The following is a 15134-nucleotide window of genomic DNA, read 5'->3' on the forward strand; positions in this document are numbered from 1 at the left end:
CACCTGAACGGATTCCCTTTCTTCTTTTTTAACCCCTATATTGCACAGCCAAACACGTGTAACCCGTCTGCAACCAATTCGCTCAGGCTCTCTCCAGGCCAGCCCGGCCCACCAGAAGTCCGGCCCCTTCTGTTTTCCGGAGCACCGCCTTTCGGCCCCTTTCCAACTTAGGGCCTACGGATCTCGCCCTTCCTCCCCACCCCCCCAACATCTCGCGAGAGGTGAGCGCCCCTGGCCGGACGAGAAGAAAGTATCTGCTCCGCTGAGGGGGGAAAGAAGGAGCTGGAGACAGATTGTGGGAACGAACGCGGGCGGGCGGGAGGCGACGGAGCTACCAGAGGGTGAGTTCTTTTAACATTAAGTAGTCCATGATCTGGCGGAGTCTCTCTTTCAACTCTGGCCACTCTCAGTGTCCCAGGCCGGGGTCTCCCCTCCCAGTCTGTGTTGGACGGGGGCGCTGAGGCGGTGGCCGGGCCCTGTCTGAGGAAGTGGGTGGGGCATGGACTAACGCCGACCAATAAAAGAGAAGGAAGCTACGATTGGCGGCGATGAACACTAATGAGAGATCGTCTTTACCTTGCGGAGTGCCGCCCCTCTTCTCTCCCTCCTACCGCCTCCTTCCTCTGGGGGGGAAGGCGGGGCCAGAGGCCTGAAGTGTGGGGAGAACTTGGGGTAAGTAGCCCCGGGGGGCACAGGGCGTGGCAAGCAGAGGGGAGTTGAATCCTGAGGGAATGGAAGCCTAGTAGAGCCTAATGGGAGGGTAATGGGATGGGGTGGAATGGGAGGAAGGGGTGGGGTGCTAAATTGGTTGAAGACTCAGGCTTATCAAAGTGGGGTTAGGGGCTTGGCATGAAGAGCCAAGGGTAATAGGCAGGAGGTAGGGAACAGTAGGTGAAAATATGGCATTGGGTTTGGATGGAAAGGTAGAGGTAAATCACTGGAAATGGGAGTCATGGCATTTTGATTGAATTTTGAAAATTATGAAAAAAGAGTAAGGGCATGATTTCAGAGAGAAAGTATGAATTTTGAGAAAATTCAGTGAATGAGTTTAGGAATACTTTATAGAGGTGGGCATACCAGCCAAGGCATCACTTTGGGAAGAGTGTAAGGGAATTTAGAGGAGTAAAGGAGGTGTTTGGAAAGGAGACAGCGGATATATACAGGTCTTTAGCCTAGGTATCAGAAGCAGCCTAGGATATTGATTTGGGGCATTTGTTGTATATGGCACCTAGTCTGGTGACCAGCTTGCAGGAATAGGTAGGGGTGGAGGAGGAGAAATAGAGAACACTTTCATCACTTCTGCTCTGATTTCCTTTCTCTCTTCTCTTCCTCTTCCTACACTCCTCTCTTCCTAAACTCAGGGATGGGGGCTTGGGACTTCTGCGGTACAAGTTGGAACCCCATTGGGAGTCATGTTGCTCTGAATTGCTTGTTATGTTCTCTGACTGGGGTGTTTACTACCCAGGGCACCTCCTACCCAGATTGCTGCGTTGCTACTTTGCTAACTTTAAAAGTTTGCTTTCTACTTAATAGTGTTTTAGTATCTCCGAAGGTTGTGTCATAGTAAGTGTAGGTTTGTGGGGATGTGCAGAGTTTTCTGGGCAAGCTCACTTGATTCTTATATTTAAAAACCTTGCAGTAGTGTAAGAATTCTTGTAATGACATTGGTCTTTACAGTTATTATAAGCACAGAAAAATATGCTAAAGTTTGTTTTGTTAAATGTGTGTCTTATCCATTCATATTCTTGGAGCTGTTAAATGGTTAGTTGTGGTTAGTTTTAGTTAGCTTATCTTATATATTTTTAAACGGTGTAAATAAGATGGACATATATTTCAGGAAAGTGAAAAATTTTCAGTTTCTTCCTTTGTGTCTAAACTCAGAAGTTAAAGATATGTCATAATATCTTAGGGCAAGGGTTGGGGAAATCAAACACAATTTGTACTTAAACATGGAGGATGTAAGGTAAGTGGAGGCTATTGCGAAATGTAACATGTCTGTAAGAAAAGAAGCTAAAGAAAAGTTTGGCAGCTATACTAAGTAGTCTTACCAGTTTGTTCTTAATTCTGTACAGCAAAGGGACAAGCCTTTGCCCTTTGTTTGATAGGTGTGTATTATTTAATAATGAATTAAACTAATATAGCCAATTAATTAAGAGCTGCTTTGCTGCTGCATAGATTTGTCTTTTATATCCTTCTCTTCTCCTTGTACTTTTGAGAAGCAAAATAATGTCTGAAATGCCGGTAAAGCTGTTTCATGAAGAGAAACCAGAGTATGTTGCTTTGTATTAATCTTTGGTTTTCAGCGGCCATTTGAATCTTTTTCTCCTAGCCAGAAAGTTGCCCCTACGACATATTGAGACCAATTAATTACTAACCCTTTAGCATTAATTACTGAATTGAGTTCTAATATTTCACATTCAGAGCAGTGCTGTTGGACATTCAGACCTTTTCACAGTTTGCCTGGCAGCAGAACAAAAAATACCCAATGAAAGAGCAAAGTCCCTTGTTTTACTCTTCCATATTCGAGTTTGTGGTGGCTTTAACTGGGGCACTATCAAATGCAAGATTTTTTTTTTTTTTCTTTAATTTCATCAGTGTTAACACCTAGCAGAAAGCTAGGGAGTGTCAACACTGCTCATTTTTAAACTTGTGGATCAAAGGTTACATCCTGTGATAGTTCCAGGGTTGTAATTTTTAAGCATTTTTATTTACTGTGGCTTTTAGATATTAATGGACACTGCTATTGTACCTCCTTTTTCTTTCCTCTCTCCACCGCCAGCTCCAAATGAAAATTGTTTTTTTTCATCCAACTCTTAAGCTGCTACTTTGCCTCAAGTAAAGTCCCTGGCTCTGCCTGAACACAGCTGCTCTGAAATTCTCACAAGTTATTGTTTTGTACATGTCAAGACGGAGTTTTTCCTAGGCTGCAGTAGGAGGTAGCAGTGTTAACAGCAGCCTCATCCACGTCTGAGAAGGAGGAGCCTTCTCCTTGCAAGGAAGTTTTAGGTGGAGCAAATAGCCTTGCCATGTAAATGTATAACAAAGACAGCTCTCTTCTGGAGGCTAGTTGGCAGGCTGGCATATAATTGTCCCTTATCCCTTGATAAAGGTACTAAAGTTAAGGTGCAGATGTTGTTTCTTCCAGAAAAACAAATGCAGCATTCATTTAAAAAGAAAAAGCATTAATTTTTTTTTTTTTTTTTTGCTGTTGGTTTCTCTAAAAATGGCACTATGATTTGAGAGTTCATGAAAGAATTTTCCATCGGGTGCCTGGCTGGCTTAGTCGGTAGAGCATGTATGTGACTCTTGATCTTGAGTGGTGAGTTTGAGTTCCACATTGGGTTTAGAGAATACTAAAAAACAAAAACAAAAAAACTTAAAAAAAAAAAGAAGGTCTTCCATCTATTTAGAAACATGTCAAAGAAAACAATTTTTAAGCATCAGTATTTGAATGTTGCCTTCCTGAAGGAGGCTTCTTTTGGGACAAAGTATATTCATGAAACATGAAAATACGTCATATTTGGAATTCCTGGCAGGTGGGTCTTTTCACTTCTAATGCAATAAGAAAGAGGTCCCCACTTCACAGATACCCTATTCCATTATTGGTGGTCTACTTTTAGAACATTCTTTATATTGTGCTGAAGCTCTTTAGTTCTGCCATTTGCAACTATAATAAATAAACCTAATTCCTTGTCAGCATGGTAGCCCTTTAAGTATTTGATAACAGTTATGTAGTAGGATAAATATCCCAAGTTATTTTAGCCATTCCTTAAATGATAAAGTTTAGGCCTCATCAGCTGGGTTGCCTGTATTTAGGGTTTCTTATCTAGATCTGAAATATAACACCTCAGGTATAATCTGATCAATACAAAGTACGGGGAAGAGTATGGCCTCTTTTCTGCTGTGCTCTGTACTTCTATTCTTAAAGCCTAAGATCGCATTAATTTGTGTAATTGATTTTTTAAATGTAATTGATGACCTTACATTTATCCTTGTGATTGTCATCTTTTTAATTTGGGTTTATTGTTTTAGCTTAATAATCTTATTTGGCCTCAGCTAGTCCTCATATCCTCATGTTTGTATCTTTGATAGATAAATTTGATAAATGAGACATAAACATCTATGTTTTTGTTTTAGGTCACTGGTAGAAATCTATAAGGGTGGAGCAGTGCCATATAACATCAACATGATATCATTAGGTTGATATTAATCCATCAGTCAATCTTTTACATAAAATTCAATTATGAATTCACCTTCTGTTTTATCATCTAACTTCTATTTCCTGTCTAATATCAAGAAGTATCCTGTTGAAATCTAAATACATTGTCTCTGACCTATCCCTAAGCTCCTAGGCTAGTGACCTGGTGAAAAATGAAGTTAGACATTAGTTGCTACCTAGCTAGGTCATGCTAGTGTTTATAAATCATTGTGTTACTTGTCAGTTGTTTATAAGACATCTATTTAATAATTTCCCTATGTTTTAAAGTAAAATTGCCTCCCCCTTTCCAACATTGCTGGTCCTGCATCCTTTATTTTTATTTTTCAAAATAATTCTAGAATGATTAACAGTGTTTTTGCATAGTTGGATATTTTGTGTCATCAAATGAAATTCTGTTTTGGAGTCTTTTAGGAAGACATGGCATTTTAAATTAATATTAAAAAATTAAACTATTATCCATGTAGCAGTTATATCATAGCCTCCCCATAATATTGACGTCTCCAATTTAGACCTAACTTTTCATTTTGTTTGGAATAAAAACCTATACTACCTGTAAAAGAAAGCACACCCCCTCACACACAATTGCCTTTATAGTTTATTGATGTGGTGGGCTAAGTTTGTCATGCTTTGTGCTATAGGTAAAATTGTGCTAGAAATAAGCCATAACATCAGAAGACATCTCTAGGGAATAAAGACTGTGTTGGCAGCCAACAACTTTCCTGTGTGTTAATTTTAGACCTGATAGTTGAACTTAAGTTTGAGCAATTTTAGCTGATAAATGCATTTTTAAAGCACCTTCCTCTTTTGGGGTTTTAATTTTTACTTTCACTTTTAAAAAATAAAAAATTGTGAATGGAAATGTCTCTGTGGAATGAAGTAGCATGCTGTTAGGGACAGGGTACATCTTTTGATAGCTTCTTACCCATTTGAGATTGTTTAGTTATGAATTCTCCTGAAAAGCAGACGATGGAATTGATGACCCCTCAAGGTCCTTTCCAGTCCAAACATTCATAAATAGAAACTCAGATCAAAGAACTTACTATTGAAGAAAAGGAGACATTAAAGAAAATGAAATTGAAGTGGTTCTACTGACCCAGTGGGAATGGCTAAACAGAAAGTAAGGAACATAAATGTCAAGAAATAACTCCTTTGAGCAAGAAACAAAACAAGAATCAACAACAACAACAAAATTTTGCATTGGGGTCATTTCATGTCTTAAAATATTTCATCATGATATTTTCTCTACAGAATTTCCCTGGTGGACACTTTGTGTTGAAATAGTTTGTCTCCCTATCCCCTTAAGCCATAGTATTTTGTTTTCTTTCCTTCTCTTGTTTATCCTTTTGTTTAGAAAGTGTGTGTATGGGGGGTGTCTGAATAATATACCCACTGCTTATGTACAATGAAGAAAATTCAGTTTGGTTTTGAAAGTAAAGGTATACTGCTTGGCTACCTTAAAGAGGAAAAATTTTATGAAAAGACAAATTTGTTACCTAGTTTTTAAAAATTTTAGGCAGACATGTAGGAAAGATTCCCAACTAAGGCAAATGTGAGTTACTAGAGTAATCTTTTTTTTTTCTTTTTTAAACTATAGTAATCTTATGAAGGATTAGGAACACTTAATCGGAGAACAAAACTCATTACAAACAACTTCACTTTGTTAGCTTTTTCTCATCTTCTTGCAATTTTAATCCTAAATGTTCTCATACATTTGAAACCCGAGATGTTCTCATACATTTGAAACCCGAGTATATAAAAAGTTTCTCTTTTCAGGATGCCTGACTGGGTCAGTTGGTGGAACCTGGGACTCTTGGTCTCAGGTTGTGAGTTCAAGCCCCATGTTGGGTGTAGAGTTTACTTTAAAAAAAGGTTTCTTTTTTCTGTTCAAGAATGCATTTTTCCTTAATAAATATCAACTTGTGAAAGTGTAACTGGGGCTAAGATTTAGCTTAAAAAGTCACTTTGTGAGCTTGTGGCTTGGGCCTCCATGGAACCGTGTTGTTCCGCCATTGCTGCACCATCTCACAAAATCCAACTTGTTTTGAGTGGAATTACCTATTAATATCTTACCTGGTATAGTGCTTCTTGCTGACATAGTGGACAAAGAAGATTTATATGCTAAATTGGTCAGATTGTATTTGGGGCTTATAATTTACCATGCATTAGAAAAATTACTTTTTTTCAGATTAAAAAATAGAGCATAATCATTCTTTCTGAAAAGGAGTACGCCAGACTATATTATAAAAACAGGATGATTTATTGACTAGAACGTATGACTGCTGTAAATGATTTGTGTTGGCACCAAGTTTCTTGCCAGTAATGTTTATTTAAGCTTTATCAAACTTGAGTAACACCATGTTGGTTTTATTTAACATGGTTTTTCTGGTATTTCTGGTAGTAATGTGTCTCCTGTACTACCATTTTCTTTATTTTTTTAAGTTATAGGCAAGCAGTAGTTTGCTGATATTTTACACATCTGTGTTTGGGATTATTGAAAGTCAGTCAGTGAGCATTAGAATACCCCAAACAGATTACTGTGTTGCCAGTATATGGACAGTCTTTAGAAAACAGATTTTTTTTCCTTGAGAATTTTTAAGCATCTCCATGATTGTCATTATTGTAGCAATTTCCTATCTAGGACTTAACTCATACTAGGGTTTAATAGTAAAGTCTCAGGTTTATTGTTGTTAGTAGTGTATTTAAGTTAAGTCCATTAAAAAAAGAAGAAGTGCATGAAGATTTTACATGTATTCTTAAGGATTAGTGTTTACGGGTTGATCACTACTGGTGTATTGTTTTAGGGATGATACCTTATCTGAAAATGAGTAGGAAAAAACCCAAAACACAGGGTTAGATTTTTGACAGCCTTCCAGTTTCCAGGAATTTTTCAACTCCTAAAATGCATATTGAGGCCAAACATAGACACATATAGTGTTCTCTAGTTATTTCTAACTCTGCTTCCTGCTGTCACTTTAGTAAGCTTTTGCTTCTTTGTTTTTATTAACCTTTCTGAGGATAGCTTAAAATAGTTCCTTGAATCCTTCAAAAGCCTAGAGAGACTTAAAAAAAGTTCTAGTCAAATAGTTGCCTATATGAATCTGTTCCCAGATAGGTTCTAAGGTTTGGCCATGTGTTGTCTAACTTATGATTCAGCCTAATTCTCATTCCCATCTGTTTTTAGTCATTCGATACAAAAGTATTTGATCTATTTAAGCTGGCTCCTTTTTTGGAAACCTGTCCCTTGCATGTCAGAGCTCAAAATCCAGAAATTAATTTGAACCTTCTCTTTGATCAATCCAGGGTACTCTATTGTTTTTTGTTTGTTTGTTTTGTTTTGTTTTTTAAGATTTTATTTATTTATTTGTCAGAGAATGAGCAAGCATGCACAAGCAGGGGAAGCAGCAGGCAGAGAGAAGCAGCCTCCCTGCTGAGCAAGGACACCCCCCCCCCAATGTGGGACTCGATCCCTGGACCCTGGAATTCTGACCTGAGCTGAAGGCACGTGCTAAACCGACTGAGCCACCCAGGCGTCCCTGTTTGTGTATTTCTTAAAGCAGTGGGTCTCGGAGGCGCCTGGGTGGCTCAGTGGGTTGAGCTCTGCCTTTAGCCCAGGTCATGATCTGTGGGTCCTGGGATCGAGCCCCACATCGGGCTCCCTGCTCAGCGGGAGCCTGCTTCCTCTTTTCTCTCTGTCTGCCTCTCTGCCTACTTGTGATCTCTGACAAATAAATAAATAAAATCTTTAAAAAAAAAAAAAGTAGTGGGTCTCAAACCCCTTTATACTCTTCATAACTGTTGGGGACTACAAAGGACTTTGGTTTGTCTTGGTTATATCTGTTGATATTGAGCATTTTAGAAATTAAAGTGGAGAAATTGAAAAAATACTCACTTTCAAATAACAACATAAATAATTACTATAGTGTCAGAAAAATTGGGGTGTAGGGCTTCAAATCTTTTAATGTCTGACTTAATAGAAAACAGCTGGACTCTCATATTTGCTTCTGTATTCAGTCTGTTACAGTATGTTGTTTGGTTGATGTATATGAAGATAACCTGGGTTCACACACAGATACTAATAGGAAAAGGGAATATTTATTTATTTATTTATTTATTTTTAAAGATTTTATTTATTTATTTGACAGACAGAGATTATAAGTAGGCAGAGAGGCAGGCAGAGAGGAGGAAGCAGGCTCCCAGCTGAGCAGAGCCCGATGCGGGGCTCGATCCCAGGATACTGGGATCATGACCTGGCCGAAGGCCGAGGCTTTAACCCACTGAGCCACCCAGGTGCCCCGGAAAGACTTATTTTTAAAGACTTACTTATTTGAGAAGGGAAGGGGCAGACTGAGAGAGTCTTAAAGCAGACTTACTGGTGATCGAGGTGCTTGATGTGGGACTTGATCCCACAGCCCATGAGATCATGATATAAACAGAAACCAAGAGTCAGATGCTCAACCGACTGAGCCACCCAGGAGCCCAGGAAACAGAAAGATTCTTTTCAGATAATTGTAGATAGTCTTTCTTCTTTGATACTATACCAGAATCCAAAATGGGGTAGTTTCTTAATGGTTGACTGTTGTGTAGAATCTGAAACCACATCTCTGAATTTTAATACTGTTACATTAAAATGAATTAGCCTGTCTTGCTCTTTAAATAGATCTTTCATCCATGTATGACTTGAACACCCATAAACCCTCTGAATGGGTCTTAGGAATCTATGGGGATCCCGGGAGCCCACTCTGAGAACTGCTGTCTTGTAGTACCAAATGGGAAAAATACAGCCCTTTACTATAGAAGAACTATAAGCTCTCCAACCATTTTAGTGTCCCTCAAAGGCTGAGTTACTGACCATTTGCACCGGAATTATCCAGGGTGGTTTTTTTTAAGTGTAAATTCTTGGGCTCCAAAGCCAAGAAAATCCGGGAGGCATAGGAATCTGTATTTTTCAGGGTGCCCAAGTGAATATGTTAAGGTTGAGAACTATGGAGCTAGCTTAATTAACCTTATTTTTAGAAGACCTAATTTCTTGGGCATCTGACTGGCTCAGTCAGAAGAGCATATTACATATGTCAGAAGTACATATTACTATATACTATATACATACTACATACTATTACTATGGAGTTGTAGCTTGAGCCCCACAATGGATGTAGAGTTGACTTTAAAAAAGTGAGGGGGAGCGCCTGGGTGGCTTGGTCGGTTGAGAGTCTGACTCTTGGTCATGACTCAAGTTTTGATCTCCCCGTCATGAGTTTGAGCCCTGTGTTGGGCTCCACGCTGGGTGTGGAGTCTACCTTAAAAAACAAAAAACCAAATTTCAAAAATTTGTAGTCGTTTAAAAAGAAATTATTATTAATTCAATTAAATTGAATAGTCACAATATAAAAGTTCTTACTGATTAACACATACACTCTGACATTTGTCAAAATTGGGATCTCCTAATTACCCATGTATTTTAATTAATAATAGTTATTTATAAATACGAGGAGTTTGCAAACTAAGGCCAGATAGTAAATAAGGCTTTGCAGGCATGAGGTCTGTTTGTAACGATTCAACTCTACCATTGTAGCACCTAAGAAACCATAGACATGCAAAGGATAAGCATGGCTGTATTCCCATAAAACTTTTTTATGGATTCTAAAATTTGAATGTCATGTAATTTTTATGTGTCATGAAATACTCTTTTTTTGGTTTTTTCCAACCATTTAAAAATGTAAAAACCATTCTTAGCTTGTGGTCCATACAAAAAGAGGTGACAGGCTGGATTTGGCCCACTGACTGAAGTTTGCCAATCCTTGACATATACTGTAACTGGATTATGAATTTAAAAATTATTATAATAAAATATACTTAATGTTGGGCAACCCTCTTGGGTCCCCTCCCTCTTGGAGAGCTTTTTCTATCGCTCAGTAAACTTTACTTTGCTGTCCACCACAAAAAAAAAAAAAATTACACTCTTAATGTTGAAACTATGAACATTATTTAATTTTTCTAGACAAAAAAATTGCTCCAAGAAGTAGTCCCTCCCGATTCATATTTCTGGACATTCATTTGTATAATAAACATATAAGAAACATCTATTATGTGTAAATTTTTGGAAGTAACACAATTCAGTTGGAAGTAGTTACACAATAGGCAGGTTATCATACAACTTTTTTTTTTTTTTAAGATTTTATTTATTTATTTGGCAGACAGAGATCACAAGTAGGCAGAAGGCAGGCAGAGAGAGAGGAGAAGCAGGCTCCCTGATGAGTAGAGAGCCCGATGTGGGGGCTCGATCCCTCGATCCCGGGACCCTGAGATCATGACCTGAGCTGAAGGCAGAGGCTTAAACCCACTGAACCACCCAGGTGCCCCTTTATCATACAGCTTTTAGGAGGTTGTGTTTTGTTTTTAAAGATTTTATTTATTTGTCAGACAGAAAACACATGCAGGGCGAGCAGGGGACAGAGGGAGAGGAAGGCTCCCCACTGAGCAAGGATTCCATAGCGGAACTCATCCCAGGAGCCTGGGATCATGATCTGGGCTGAAGGCAGAGTCTTAATGGACTGAGTCACCCAGGTGTCCTTAACTTTTAGGAGTTCTAAAAAGATGTGCTGTCTGTTTTTATATCTTCTTTGAAGTGTGTGAGAATAAGTAACTAGGAGTCAAGTGAGCCTTAACCTCTTGACTCATCTTTTGTCTATTTTTTTTTTTCTAACTCTCTACCTCAGTTTTCCAGTCTGTAAGCAAAGTGCTTTACAAAAACTCTGATATAAAACAGTAAGGCAAGTTAGTTTAAGATTATAGTGATATATGTGCTTTCTGTATAATCCCTTTGGGGCAGTTGGTTTACCTACTAGTGAAATAATATATGCTAAACTGTTTTTATGCTAAGTAATACGGTGGAAAACAAACCCAAAATTTATGAACAGAAATTTCAATTCCTAAATAATCTACTACCTAGTAAAACTTGAGTCTTCTTTGTTTTCTGAGGTTCACATAATATTCATTATAGTCTCACAGTTCATATGTTTACTGGCATCTTTTCCTTAAATCATTTTTCTAGATGTAATGCAAATCACAGCAACACTGAGTATCCTATGGAGAATAAAATGTTGAGACTGCTGTGGTAGAGATCTTTGGTGTTTGTACTCTTTGCTTAGTAGCAGCTCAATTATCTTAGAGTCTGAAACTTGGTATCCAAAGTTATGTTCTTGGAAGAGAACTGTTTGTATATAATTTCTTTCTTTTTAATATCATAAGGGAATGGAGCCCATAGAGCTCTGTTCGGGTGCCTGTCTACATTTTTTTAGCTTGTTTATAACTGAACTGAAAGACATTTAGTACCTGCTAAGCTTGGTTTCAGCTCTCTTTATTCTTTCTGTGATGAATGGCTGGGGCAATTTCTAAGTGTTTGATATAAGTAATACTCTTTAGGGAGCATTCATGGGATTCTGAAAATGGGTTCTTGAAGGTAACAAAGGAGGAACTATCTTGAACTGCTTGATTACCCTGTGTATTGATGTAAGTTTCCACCGTGTCTATTTCCATATGAAGCTGCTAGTTTATAATTTTAGAAAGATTTTTTTGTAGTCCAAAAAATGAATTGAATTTGTCAGTTGGATCTTTTGCTTTGTAGTAGAGAATGAACGAACAGCCTTGCATGATTTTTAAATATACTGTCTAGTACTTTATAATAAAGTGTACCATGGGCACCTGGGTGGCTCAGTGGGTTAAAGCCTCTGCCTTCAGCTCAGGTCATGATCTCAGGGTCCTGGGATCGAGCCCCGCATCGGGCTCTCTGTTCGGCAGGGAGCCTGCTTCCTCCTCTCTCTCTCTCCGTCTGCCTCTCTGCCTACTTGTGATCTCTGCTGTCAAATAAATAAATAAATAAATCTTTAAAAAAAAAAAGTGTACCAGATGTGGACCTTTTTTTAACATGTAGATTTTTTTTATTAGATTACCCTATATTATTTTTATTTTTTTAAAAGCAATCTGTGATCAGTGTAAACTTCAGAAAATGCTGAAAGTACGAAGAAGAAAACAAAATTACCCGAATACCATTATCCTGAGATAACCATTATTAACATTGGATGCTAATTCCCTTATCTTTTTATACGCTTATTCTTTTGTTTGCCTTTTTTTTTTTTTTTTTCTCCCCACAGTAGGCTCCATGCCCAATGTGGGGCTTGAACTCATGACCCTGAGATCAGGAGTTGTAGAGTTGCATGTTCTACTGACTGAGCCAGCCAGGCGCCCCTATTTCTATTTTTATAGATTTGGAATTATGGTGCATATGCAATTTTATATCCTGCTTTTTTCCCTATAGAATATATAGCATTTTCTTATGTCATTAAATAGCTTTCAGAAAATGTTATTTTTTTTAAGAGTGAGTTTATTTATTTGACAGAGATCACAAGTGGGGGCTGGGGGAGGGAAGTAGACTCCCGACTCCCCACTAAGCAGAGAGCCTGATGTGGGGCTTGATCCCAGGACCTTGGGATCATGACCTGAGCCAAAGGCAGAGGCTTTAACCCACTGACCCACCCAGGTGCCCCCAGAAATGTTATTCTTAACTTAAATATAGTCTCTTGTCAAGCAGTTTCTTACATTGATCCATTTTTCTAAACATTTTTTTTTTAAAGATTTTATTTATTCATTTGACAGACAGAAATCACAAGTAGTCAGAGAGGCAGGCAGAGAGAGGAGGAAGCAGGCTCCCCGCTGAGCAGAGAGCCCGATGCGGGGCTCGATCCCAGGACCCTGGGATCATGACCTGAGCTGAAGGCAGAGGCTTTAACCCGCTGAGCCACCCAGGTGCCCCTTTTCTAAACATTTAATTCCTGTTCTTTATTGTTATAAATATGACTATGATAAACCTTTTAATATATAAGTGGTCCCTGTTTTGGGCTTTAACCCCAGAATAAAGTCCTGAAAAAAGAATGATTTGTTCAAGGGATACAAAACATTTTAAGACAATATAAATATTGCCAGATTGCTTTCCAGAAAGATTGTTCAAATATGTACTCCCAAAAGTCTTATATGAAGGTATAAAAATTTTTTTTTTTTTTTAAAGATTTTATTTATTTATTTGACAGAGAAAGGGGTAGTGAGAGAGGGAATACAAGCAGGGATGGAGTGGGAGAGGGAGAAGCAGGCTTCCCTCTGAGCAGGGAACCTGATGCGGGGCTCAATCCCAGGACCCTGGAATCATGATCAGAGCCCAAGGCAGACACTTAACGACTGGACTGAGTCACCCAGGCAACCGAAGGTGTAAGAATTTCTGTGGCATTCTTTTTTTAAAATGTTTCTTTTTTTCTTCTTTTTTTTTTTTTTAAAGATTTTATTTTATTTCATTTATTTTTTTAAGTAGACTCCACGCCCAATGTGGGGCTTGAACTTAAAACCCCCAAGAACTTGCAACTCCTTAAACTCACAACCACAGTGGCTTGTCTACCTAGGAAGCCAGGTAGGCCCCCCCTGCTGCATTCTTTTATACATGAAAATATATCTTAACAGCTCTGGCCTAGGTTTTGTTTTCAAGAGTCAATGAAAGGTTAATTTGACAAATAATCTTCCTTTTCCCCATTTTTTAGCACTCTAACCGAAAGCTGTGGAGTCACCTCTGTGCTATTTGGATGATAAGGAAAGCATGGAGTTGGTTGAGTGTAGTCACATCAAGTGCCTTAGGCACAAAGTAGTTGTATATGTATTTAAAACATGTCAAATATGTTTAGCTTTAAATACATAAATACCTGTATAGCAGTTGTTTTGTGGACACAGCTGGCAGCTTTATGATAAAAGAAACAGGAAGATAAATGTAGAATTTCAGCAGAGTATACCTAAATATTGGCTTCATATTAAATCAGTAAGTATTTACCAAAAATAAACTGTGTTATGAAAGGAAAGGCTTCCAGAAGTTTTAACCTAGATCTCTATATTCTATCCCATTCCCATTTTGGTCACAGCCATTTTCTTTTTATTCATGAAACTAAAATAGCCTGCTCATGGCCACTAACATATCACCATTTCATTTCTTTCATAGCAGTTATCTGCTATTAATCTGAAATTATTTTGCTTACTTGCTTTGTGTTTGTCTCTTCCTTTTATTTTTTTTTATTTTTTTTTTTAAAGATTTTATTTATTTATTTGACAGAGAGAAATCACAAGTAGGCAGAGAGGCAGGCAGAGAGAGAGAGGGGGAAGCAGGCTCCCTGCTGAGCAGAGAGCCCGATGTGGGACTCGATCCCAGGACTCTGAGATCATGACCTGAGCCGAAGGCAGCGGCTTAACCCACTGAGCCACCCAGGCGCCCTGTCTCTTCCTTTTAGACTATAAGCACTGTAAGAGTAGAAACCTTGTCTGTCTCATTCACTGTTGAATTCTGGGGCCTAGAGTGTGGGTAGGCACTGAATTGATGAATTTTAGGTTTTTTGCTTCTTGTTTTTTGTTTTTTTTAAAAGTAGGCCCCATGCCCAGTGTTGAACTCAACTTGGGGCTTGAGCTCACCACCCTGAGATTGAGATCAAGACCTGAGCTGAGACCAAGAGTCAGATGCTTAACCGATTGAGCCACCCAGGCACCCCAGTGAATTGATGAATTTTAAAACTGACCATATTTACTTTTTGATCTAGAAACTAAATTGTGATTATTAGTTTCAGACTTTATCCTTGCCAGATCTTTTACCAAGACTTTACATAACTCTTTTTTGTGCTCTTGCCTGTACTCTGGAGTTGTCTAGCAAAGGAATTTGATAAATGACCACAAAGAATAAGAAATAGCAACAGATCTAATATATATGCTGATCAATCTCTGACTAATTGAACTTATGAATTAAATCATCATTCTTACCACTTACCTGGCATCTCTAATGCCAAATGACAAAAATTCATTGTCTGACCAAACTTTAGGCAGATTTCTGAACCTTCTTTTA

General features: G+C 38.4%; 1 protein-coding gene across 7 annotated transcripts in view; it reads left to right on the plus strand.

Moving 5' to 3' along the window:
• Window positions 1-233: 233 nt before the first annotated feature.
• The window catches only part of LOC122891894 (cyclic AMP-dependent transcription factor ATF-7), a 94318-nt gene continuing 79417 nt past the window's right edge, over window positions 234-15134 (plus strand). For 3 of the 7 annotated variants that reach the window (XM_044227918.1, XM_044227923.1, XM_044227924.1), the window contains exon 1: window positions 234-341. The gene's annotated coding sequence lies outside the window, so the exon portion shown is untranslated. The other 4 variants (XM_044227919.1, XM_044227921.1, XM_044227920.1 and 1 more) reach the window with 4 other exon arrangements.

This window comes from Neovison vison, chromosome 12 (genome assembly GCF_020171115.1).
Source record: "Neovison vison isolate M4711 chromosome 12, ASM_NN_V1, whole genome shotgun sequence".
In the NCBI taxonomy this organism is placed as follows: domain Eukaryota; kingdom Metazoa; phylum Chordata; class Mammalia; order Carnivora; family Mustelidae; genus Neogale; species Neogale vison.